Source organism: Macrosteles quadrilineatus, unplaced genomic scaffold, assembly GCF_028750875.1.
Source record: "Macrosteles quadrilineatus isolate MER2022 unplaced genomic scaffold, UCM_ALF_1.0 Scaffold_8__2_contigs__length_117827958, whole genome shotgun sequence".
Taxonomy (NCBI): Eukaryota; Metazoa; Arthropoda; class Insecta; order Hemiptera; family Cicadellidae; genus Macrosteles; species Macrosteles quadrilineatus.
Window position 1 is genome coordinate 43,599,827 of NW_026542601.1, and position 10,881 is coordinate 43,610,707.

A 10,881-nucleotide genomic window follows, 5' to 3' on the forward strand; every position below is an offset into this window, starting at 1 on the left:
CTGAGAATGAAGTTGAAATAGGGTATATCGCAAACTGGTTTGAGCTTGAATAAGTGACTTTTAACTGGTATGACGAGTTTTCTTTTAGAACATTCTCATTCAAAATCAGTATGAAAGAAGGGGTATCAAATTGCCTTAAAGACTCAACCGAGAAATCAGTGTTTAGTAAAGCACCTCGCTCATCGAACTCAAATATTTTCCATTCAAAGGTCATTTCATTTAAAAGAGCCCAATGGCCACCAACTCGCAAATAAATTATGTCTTTCGGATTAGTTTTGGTCTCACAGTTGTAAACACAGTCAATTAAGATAGGCCTACTTTGGAGTAAGGTTTTGTTTGGTCCCAAGTCACCAACAGAAATAATCTGATGTGCATAAGCTGGCTGTAACTTATTATCAAAACCTTCAGAAGTAACTTTAAGGGTGAACTTATAATTTCTATCGCTTTTTAATACCATATGCTCAATTTCATAAAGCCCTTTAAAGTTATCTGTTATCGTGTAAGGTTGGCACACAGCTTCTGTGGTCCAGTTACAAGAAAAGGTCAAGGTCATTTGCGACTTGCCATCACGCGTGTTTGGGTTTGAAGAGCGAGATGCGTCTAGGACTAATGCTTGATGTCTAAAGATAAATCTTGAGCTTCCTCCAGATATGACAGCAATTAAAGGAGAATATGAAACTTTCACTAAACAAATGTTAAAGTTCTCAAATCTTAAACGTAGACCTTTTCTATCTTCTGAACTTGTAAAGTGAAATAAACCTTTGTACGAACAATTAATAATGTACAGTCCATACCAATAAAAAGCTGGAATACCCCAGAAATTACTTTTAAATCTATAGTCTTTTATTGATTTGAATGTATCAGTGTCTCCTTCCACTTTGAAAGCTTCCCACTTTTGTTCAAATTCAATACTATCTACCTTCTTGTCATTATAAACCGTTCTTAGGTTGTATTGGAGGTGAATACTGTCTTTATATTCGTATCTCATGATTGAGGAAACACTGTATGCGCATCCTTCAAATTGCACAAACAGTTTTTTCCTGGGATTACCTGGCAAGCTCACATGGTATTGATGAGTACTCTCCGACAATTTCATTTCGTCCCAATATGTATCCACTTGGAGTTTTCTAATCAAAGACCTTGGTAATCTAGAGTTAGAATACCAGGGAAGAAGAGACCAGGGCTTATAATCATCAAACCACTGGTTCGTCCAGTCAAACGGAACTATGATCTGAGCTGTGGCCAAGTGTTCTGTCACAGACTCACTTATATAACGACACATATCTATGTCCAAATACGTGTCATTCACGAAACTTTTGCAATACCCCCTTACGTCGCTCTGATAATCTAAGTGTACAAACTTGTTAATCCGAGTGAAGTAGCCTCTCTCAAGATCGTAAACATGAAAAGACAATCTCTCCAGTTGCGCTTTATCTCTCGGACCTCGACCCACACTTATGAGCAGTGGTGCCGGAGTGTTGTACTCTATATGTATTGGAGGGAAGAACTGAATACCGCTTGGATACCTGAAGCCAATATCTCCCGTCTTCTCACATCGCTTTCCGTAGGCAGAATCATGGCAGAGACAAACACACTCACCGTAGCCATCGTAAGCTTTCATTTCTCTGCTGAAGCAGCCTGCCACACATTTTCCACCTGCATATTTACATGGATTGTTTCTTTTAAATACGTCCCCATCTCCGAGACTGTTGGTAAAAAATATCTCATCGTCTATGAGTTCACAAAGCTGTTCTGCAGAATCTCTACAGAAGCCACATTTAATAAAATCAGCGGGCTTGTTACAATCCAAATCATCTTTGCACTTAGTGGTGCCGGTTTGAAATTTAAAGAAAAAAACAGAATGAACTATGAGAAGCAACAAGAAGATAAATCTGATCATGTTGCAGGACATCAGTGAATTAGTTTCAACAACATTGATTGAGGTTAAAATATTACAATTTTGACTTTGTTTGTATTAAAACAAAGCATTAATTTGTGGTTTTACATCAGCTGTTGCTTGGCATTTAATTTCAAATTAGCGTTTTGTCATTATGTTTGTGTTAACATCTGTGATCGCCCATCATATATTACTATGCTTTGCCAGATCAGATACTATATCATATTATTCATCACACCATTGCAATTTAGATTTTCTAGCTTATGACGACTTAAAAAGAATTGCTGGTGATGATTAATCATAAATTAATTTCCCGGTGCTAACAAAATGTACATGCAATCACGGGCGTATTTACGTTATACCATCATCGTCATCCAAATTCACGTAAATTTTCTGAGTTTCCAGGTCGGCTGGTCCCTGGTCATCAACTAGTTTATTTCAGGTACTACAACCAAATATAATGATTACCAAAAATAAAATATACTATCTAAGATTCAAATGTCTTGGCCTTGTCTTAGATTCCCTTACAAAACGAGATCGGCAAATATTGTCTGACAATGGTTCTGTTATCTAAAAAGAGAATTTGTGTTCATGCCTTTTTAGACAATTGCACTCACAAATTTAAACATCCATGAATAAAATAAACTAGGCTGTATTTTTACCTCATAAATCTGCCATATAAAATGGCAACTTATTTTCAAATAATTTATACTATTTAAAGATTTGTCATTCTTACAGATCCCCTAAGACAAGTTTAATGTTACAATAAATCATAATACAAGAAGAAAAGAATTTCGTCGACACTAGCGCTCAACGTCATCAACAAGAAACGCCCACACAGATTGTTCAATAGGATGAGGAGGCTGCTTGTGCTCGTCAATTTTTATGATCTACGGCAATATAGAATGGAGCCGATGGGACCTGTACCTGTACCAATACAGAAAAGATGTTATTGGGATCGGTACTAGCACGAATACGGTATTCGTGAGTACTAGCATAGACTACCGTATATTTAATCTATGGTACAATTCTTCGTTGACGATAGTTAAGCAAATAAATCTATCCCCTCTACTTGACTATTTACCTTTTAAAATAATAGCTCAACAGCTGATTAAGCAACATAGGTACAAAAAAGTGGTGGGGGAGTGGGGACATCAACTCAAACCACCTAAATATTGTAAATGAAGTAAGAAATAAAACATTATCATATTCTTGAGTGTGGCAGATTGCGTGAAAATATAATAATAATATCTATGGTTCTTACCGTCAACGCAATCAGGGGTAATATTCCATTACGGCCGTTTCGGAGATGACTCCATCGTCAGGTGCGTAGTGGTACACTAAACTTTAGTCTTGTCACATTTAACATGAACTTTCTTCATTTGCGTTACGCCAGGGGTTGAATAAATAATACACATATAAGCACAGGACGGACACACGATAACACGAATACAGGAAAACATTTAGAGCGCGTGCACGGCTTGAAAACTGACGACCGACTGTTCAATCCTGGTCACTGCAGGATCGAGTTACATGGATGACTCAACAACATTGTTTTCCATGTTAACTTCCAAATTGATACCTAAGTACCTATTTAACCTATATTTAAGTTAGTTCAGGAAGTTGTGTGTTGTTTATTGTGACATGAGGACAAGAATTTCGATTTAGAGTAAAAGAAATACCTACATTGTATGGTCGCCATTTCATAAGAAAGTATTAAGTATTAAAGGTGGACAGATTTAGTTTCATTAATTTGAATCTCCATTTTTAAATTTAAGTAAGGTTTTAAATAATTTTTACTTTCGGGCCAGTTGCATGATTTGTTATGTTTATGATCCATGATACAGTTTCTGTTCAAATATTCGTGTCCACAACAAAGGTTTTGACGCTAGTTGCACTATGACTACCATGTCGAGAAATATCTCATCGTTTTAATTTAATAGTGGGTCGCTCAAGGTACTTATATGTACACAAACACACTGGGACACTCACATTGATGACGAAAAAGACAAACCAGCACTACCACACTTGCGCTGCGCCACTGCAGCGGTGTGTGCCGTAACTACACGGCAATCCTTGTGGTGGACGCCAGAACATATGATAACCGCAGCGTAATATTCTTAACCAGAGGTCTATATTCTTTTTTTCAATGATATTGCTCAGAAGTTTAAAATGATTATTAAAGAGTAATAGATTTATTTCCTCAAGAGAAAATAATCACTAGCCGTTGCCCGTCGGCTTTGTCCGACATATTTTAGGGGTTTATTAACTGCTATGCTATGAGCCGGTTGAAGTTGTGACTACGGGCTAAAATTACCTTTTAAATTAGTTTTACGTGCAGTAACATTTATAAGGATGAAATCCATTGAGCCTAATTCGCTTGAACTAAATAAAAATATGGGAGTACTGAAGTATATAAGGGATAAATATTTCATTTGAAAAATAAACTGTCCTTCTACATAGGCTTCAAATATCTCTGGAACGACCTACATAATGTTGTTTTACCAAAATACTCTTTCCGCTATATCTTCTTTTACCTAGAACTATACATTTAAACCAAATTTGCCAATAGTACGGTCAGTTTTCTCTATTAAAAAAGTATTATATAGGCTATCTGAAGTAGCACGAAGTAACCTAAACACCTTTATTTTGTTAGTTTATGTTACAAAAACAGTTTGTATTGACAGGAGCAAAAGTTTAAACAAAAAATTGGTCAGCTGTTAGGGTTTTTATCTCTTTCTTGGTCAAAAACGTGTCAAAAACTGTTGTGAAATGGCTGAGTACGCAGGTTTGCTTTAATTTCAACTATTTCGCCATGTCTTATTTGTTTAGCGAAAATTATAACCATCAGGTTTGCATAGTTGTAGCACCTTGTACTAAAAATACAGTTTTAGAGCAGGAAATTTACAATGTTTGTATGAGATTACGGTTTTTATCTGGTAAGTATTTCGGAAATAATAGTATGAGCAATAACTTCAAATACCCCCGCCACAGCAAACCTGCAGGCTAAGCGAATTTCAACTTGTCGGATTACGTTTTTACTAAAATGCGTCCATTAATAAGACATATTTATTCCCAATTTAAATAACATTAGATTTAACGAGTGCTTAGGTTTGCTGTTACGGGGAAGGTAAAAAGTGTTTTTTGACCATACGTCAATAGTATAGGATGAAATAATTAAATTTGCCAAATGTTATCATTATATATCCGTAAACAAGTAAACTACAACAATTTTCATTTTCTCCATAAGAATAACATTTTGATTACACTATTTTTAAATTTTCTCCGTGACCATTAGGCAGACAACAGCGCTTCAATATACTAAATTATTTATTTTTTAAGCTCTAAAAACAGGTTTAAAAAGAAATTGCAATTTTTTTGTTTTAGGATAAAAAATGGGAAACCCCCATTTTCACCCCATAAAACGGGGTAGCGGATTTTTATCCCCCTGGAATTTTACCCCCTGGGCAAACGTGATGTCACAAATCAGGGGGTAAAATTCTGGCCGCGAACTTTTGAGTTTCGCGACATTAGCTCGATGGATTAAACGTGGAATTAAAAATATATTTTCACGGTTGTGAATTTAATCAGAACGCATCAAATTATAAAAACCTAGAGTGTACGGCCCCGATTTTTACCCCCGGAATTTTACCCCCGGATTTTTACCCCCGGAATTTTACCCCCTGGCCAGATATATAAATTAGTGAGAATGATTAATTATCTTCATTCTGTTTTAATTTAATAGTAAACATTTTATTATTAATTTGCATATCTTAATTTATTTGTAACATCAACTAATCGAACAGGTTTTTGATTTTAATTTTGAGATTCGAGTATCATGATTCTATCTTTGAAGCCAATTCTTTATTAATATGACGTATAAACAAACATCAGAATGGTAATTGATTCGAAGATTTCTTTAACGATTTATTATACAACCGTGGTAAACAATGTTTTTCGTTTGTATTGTAACAATAACAAAATATGCATTATTGTTTCTTTACCCAATGTATGTTCACCTAATTATCATTTAAATGAGCTACTCAGTTTATTTTACATACTTATTAACCAACAGTTGGCTCCAAATGTAAATCCCGAACATCAAAATTAAACAGTGAATTCTGTTTAGCCTACTTAGTTGAGATTACAAAATAAATAAATAAAGATAGGCGACTAAATAATGAAATGTTTACAATTAATTAAAAACAGAAATAAGAAAATCAATCATTCAATTTCTAAAATTGGCCAGGGGGTAAAATTCCGGGGGGTGAAAATCTGGGGGTAAAATTCGGGGGGTTAAATTCCGGAGGTAAAAATCCGGCCCGTACATCTTCAGTTGTCTAAACGCTAGTTATATGGACAAGGGGTAAAATTCCGGTTTTTATCGCTAATCTAATTAATCACGCTCTGGCTATTTTCATTAGACTTCCAAATCCGCGGGGGTAAAATTCCGGCCGCGAACAAACTTTTGGCCACTCAGGTTACTACGTCATAGTGACGTCAGCTTTGCCCAGGGGGTAAAATTCCAGGGGGATAAAATTCCGGCGACCCCATAAAACCCCCCCATAACCACCCGTTCCCATGCTCCGATTATGCTGGATCGCGAACTCAGTCGAATAAACGTAGGTTTACACGTTTGTACCAAATTTCATCAAAATCGGATCATTTTTGCTCGAGTTATCGCACTAACGGACACATAAGTATATATACAGGGTGTCCGGTCATAAGTGTTGAATAAAATTTAGCATTAAACTACATGGTAATGGTGACAGAATGGGTGAGGTGAATAAAAGGTAGTAATTGGTAGTACGTACTTCTTTTTGGAGTATTTACTCGGTTTTCGGTGAATAAACATGCTAGTTGATACTAGCCCCTAGTACAAACTACGTCTTGCAGGTGAATAAAATGCTAGTTCGTACTACCCCTAGTACGTACTTCGTCATTTAGGGAACGTAGTACTGTATCTACTAGGCTTTTTCGGCGAATAAAAACCGGTCCGCATAGTAGTTACTTCATTTTTATGTAGTACGCTCATGGGCATGCTTCAGTTTGGTAGTTTACGAAGATGGCGATGTTTATACAAGTCCATACCAGGAAAACGTACCTTGAAATAAAAAATATTGTTAACTGTAAGAAATTACTGTGATTTGAGAATGATATTGTTGATGTGTTTACCAACACGTTTTTTTTCCTTATCATTTTTTCCTATCAGATCTCAATTCCTCCTCTAAGCTTAGTCGGTTTATTTTCCATAACATTCCTCTCTGTTTTATTCTTCATCGAGTTTTCATGTTATCTGTTAAAATCCTTACCAGGAGTTTTGTTGTATCGTCTAAAATTTTCAACCTGACACTGTTTTCCCCTTTACCACGCCCGGAATTTTAGATTTCTCAAAGTAATATAAATGTTTTTTTTCGCAGCTCACTAATCACTATTAAAGCCCCATCCCCCCCCCTTGCAGTACCTGGTCAACGCCATCAAAATGGTCGTCAAGCGCAGTTAACCAAATACTAGGTCTATTTGATCAACACGACTGAGAAAACTGCAGGTGCAGACAGAAATGGCAAAAAGATTATCGCCACGCACCAGTTGTGTCTTGATTATGAGTACTTACTAGGGGGTAGTACGTACTAAGAAGGTAGTACATACTACATCATTTAGGGAACCCCTAGTACTTACTACCTAGTTCTAGCTAATTCTTATTCACATCGATTTGAGCAAGTGATAGAACTACGTAGTACGAACTACGTAGTATGTACTAGTTTTTATTCACTTCACCCAATGTCGCAAATTTGAGGTTCCCAGCCTCGACAGTTAGAGAATAACAAATAAATTAAGATTTTCAAAAATTAATGTAGTTGTCATGAAAAAGGTTTTTTACTCTGTTAAAAATGCACTTATTGTCAATTTAAATGTAATTTTCAGAATCCTCACAAAATTGTAAATAGATATAACACATAATCATTGGGGTACGGAAAAATATTCTATTTAAATTTCTTCGTTAAACAAATTATTTTTATATCGACGAAAATGTTAATAACATTCAGCAATTTATTTCTCGGTTGCCGAGTCACGGCGAGGTTGTAAAATATGACTAAAAAACTTCCTTATTTAACGGGCTTTACAATGATGTATAACAACATTTACCTACTGTCAAATCTATGGTGAATTTTACGCACTATTGTGAAAAATCACGTCAAGCCAGAACAGATATTGTAACAAATAATAAAATTTTACTTACTATTTTATGAGCTGACCACTGATAACGAGGGTTTGTATAATTTATGAATGACCAGACTACACTTCCGCCAAACTAAAGAGTTTTTTTAAGACTTTGGAAAATATGTTATTAAAAAACACAATACATTAGTAAAAAACACAATACACACATTAATTTCAATACGAAAGGATAGTTAACACATTAAACAAATCAATGACATACTTTGTCCGAAGCACAAATCACAGTTTGGGTGTATAGTGCCCTCTCGCAAGCAGGCCTTAGCTCGTTTGCGAATTGCGCCAACTGTGACCTCATACGTAATTTTTTTCCCTTCCTTACCCAGCAGCCTCAAAGATTCTCTCCCGTAACTCAACTTCAGAGTTTACAACAGTTGAGTAAGCTAGACTTTTCATGTAACCCCAAACAAAGTCTGGAGATCGAGGAGGCCATGTCACATTTATTTTCCTGCACGTCCAATCCATATCGGGTAGTTTTGGGATAGCCACAACCGAACGGAGCACCACCTGCTGAAATATGAAATATGATTTCAGCTCAATGTCGAGGATCAATTTCATCCAACAACTGAGGTGGAGAGTGCTGAAGAAAATCTAGATATAAATCACCGTTCAGATTTCCTTCGAAGATATGAGGACCAATTAACTTATCTTGAATCACACCTACCCTTACGTTGATCCCAAACCTTTTTTGAAAAGAAGCTTTTCTGGAGGCTTTTGCATTTTTAATATGCCAAAGATGCATGTTGTGACTATTTATCACACCTTCACTGGTAAAACGGGATTCGTCAGTCTATAGTATTTTTTAAGGAAGTGATATTCAACAATATCACGTTGAAGAAGCCAGCGGCAGAACTCCTTTCTGGATTCGAAGTCACGAAGCTCCAATCCTTGGACCTTTGTAAAATGATACGGATGGAAGTTATTGTCCTTTAACACTTTATGTACTTTCCACCGGGACATACAAGTTTCAAGGGCAAGCTGCCTAACACTAGTAGTAGGATTATCCATAACTCTCTGAATTACACTCTCTTCAGCTGCAACATCATGCACAGGTCCTACTTCTTTCTTCTTCTTCTCAACCGATCCTGTTCCAGCAAACGTTGATGCACTCTAGTAAACGTACTGGGGGTGGTGCGATCAGGATACCGATCCTGGTACTCTCTCTGAGCAGCCGACGCATTACCGTTACACAAACCATAAATAAAATGCATTTCAACATACTCCCGAATCGAAAAAGACATAGTTGACCGATCACTGTCCGCATGTGACTGATAGGTCTTTTTAAAATACTAGTGGCTTGTAGGGGCAATAGCCCCTATATATATGTAATATATTCTAATAATTATTTTGTACAAATTATTTGTCTCATGGGTTACCGTACCCTACCTTGAATTATCGTTTAAATTTTTTGTATATTATAATAATGTATAATAGTTTTCACGTACCTGCATAATTCATTTTTATGTCTACTCTGTTTAGGATAAAAATTCGAAAGGACTCTTCATGTGGTGTGTTTATAAAAAAAATTTCTAATCATAATACAACAAAAGAACATTTTCAATAATAATCTTATTGACTATTAATTAAATATATAGGCTATACATAAATGTGTGTTATTACGTTTATCATTGTTTTAGTGTTAAAAATGAAAAGTAGGCCTAGTGATATACCTACGTGGTGCATTATGTACACCAATCACAATTTCTTTGAATATAGACACATTCACTTAGAAAAAACACAACACATAGAGATAATGTCATCTTCCAAATTGTAAAATACTAATTATGTAACAAAATCTCTCTGAAAACAACATTTGTTGTATAATATCTATTTTGGTCCATTCCTTGGTCATTATTTGGTTCTATTACTATTTTAACGTCATCTGGCCGCTTTACCCGGCTAAATGCAACATAAAGTTGACCATGGGTAAACACTGTTTTTTTTTCTTCAAATAAATGCCAACTTTTGAGAAGGTTTGGCCTTGCGCTTTACTTATAGTAATAGCGAAAGCTAATCGCAATGGGAATTGAATCCTTGTAAATTTAAAGGGCATATTAGGATCTGTAGATATTAGTTTTATTTTTGGCATGAAAAATATGTTCCCTTTGCCTACTCCAGTAATTACTTCTAACTTTACACTTTTTTCAGACATACCTAACACAACCAATCGTACTCCATTAACTAATCCAGACCCTAGGTTCATATTTCTTATGAGCATCACTATTGAACCAACTTTTACAACTAATTTGTGTGGTGGCATTCCAGATGGTAATTGAATTTATAAACTCAATTGGTATGTTCAACCTCTCTGTAGGGTCTTCTGAAACTACTTCATCATTACTGTAGTATTCCTTATAGTCTCCTTAGATTATTTTTAATACTTCTTCATTTATTTAAAGGACATACAATTATTTGATTGGAGTAGTTTTGAATATTTTCTGGATTTATTGAGTTGCCATAAACATGTTGTACAATTGCACAATCAGAGAGAACAAAGTTATCTGGAATGTCAATTGCCGGTGTTGCCCTATTGCTCTCTAAGGTTCCATTACCTAAGCGTAGAAGCCAATCACAAAATTCTGTTTCATTTTCATTTGCACGCATGTTTACCTTCAAATGTACTATAGTTACATATACAGTACCTTTGACTATTAATACAACTTCTGTAGCCAATAGTCAGTGATATTACCGTATGCTTTAAATAAAGTTAAACCACATGTTTTAAAGTAAACAAAGCAGACATGACC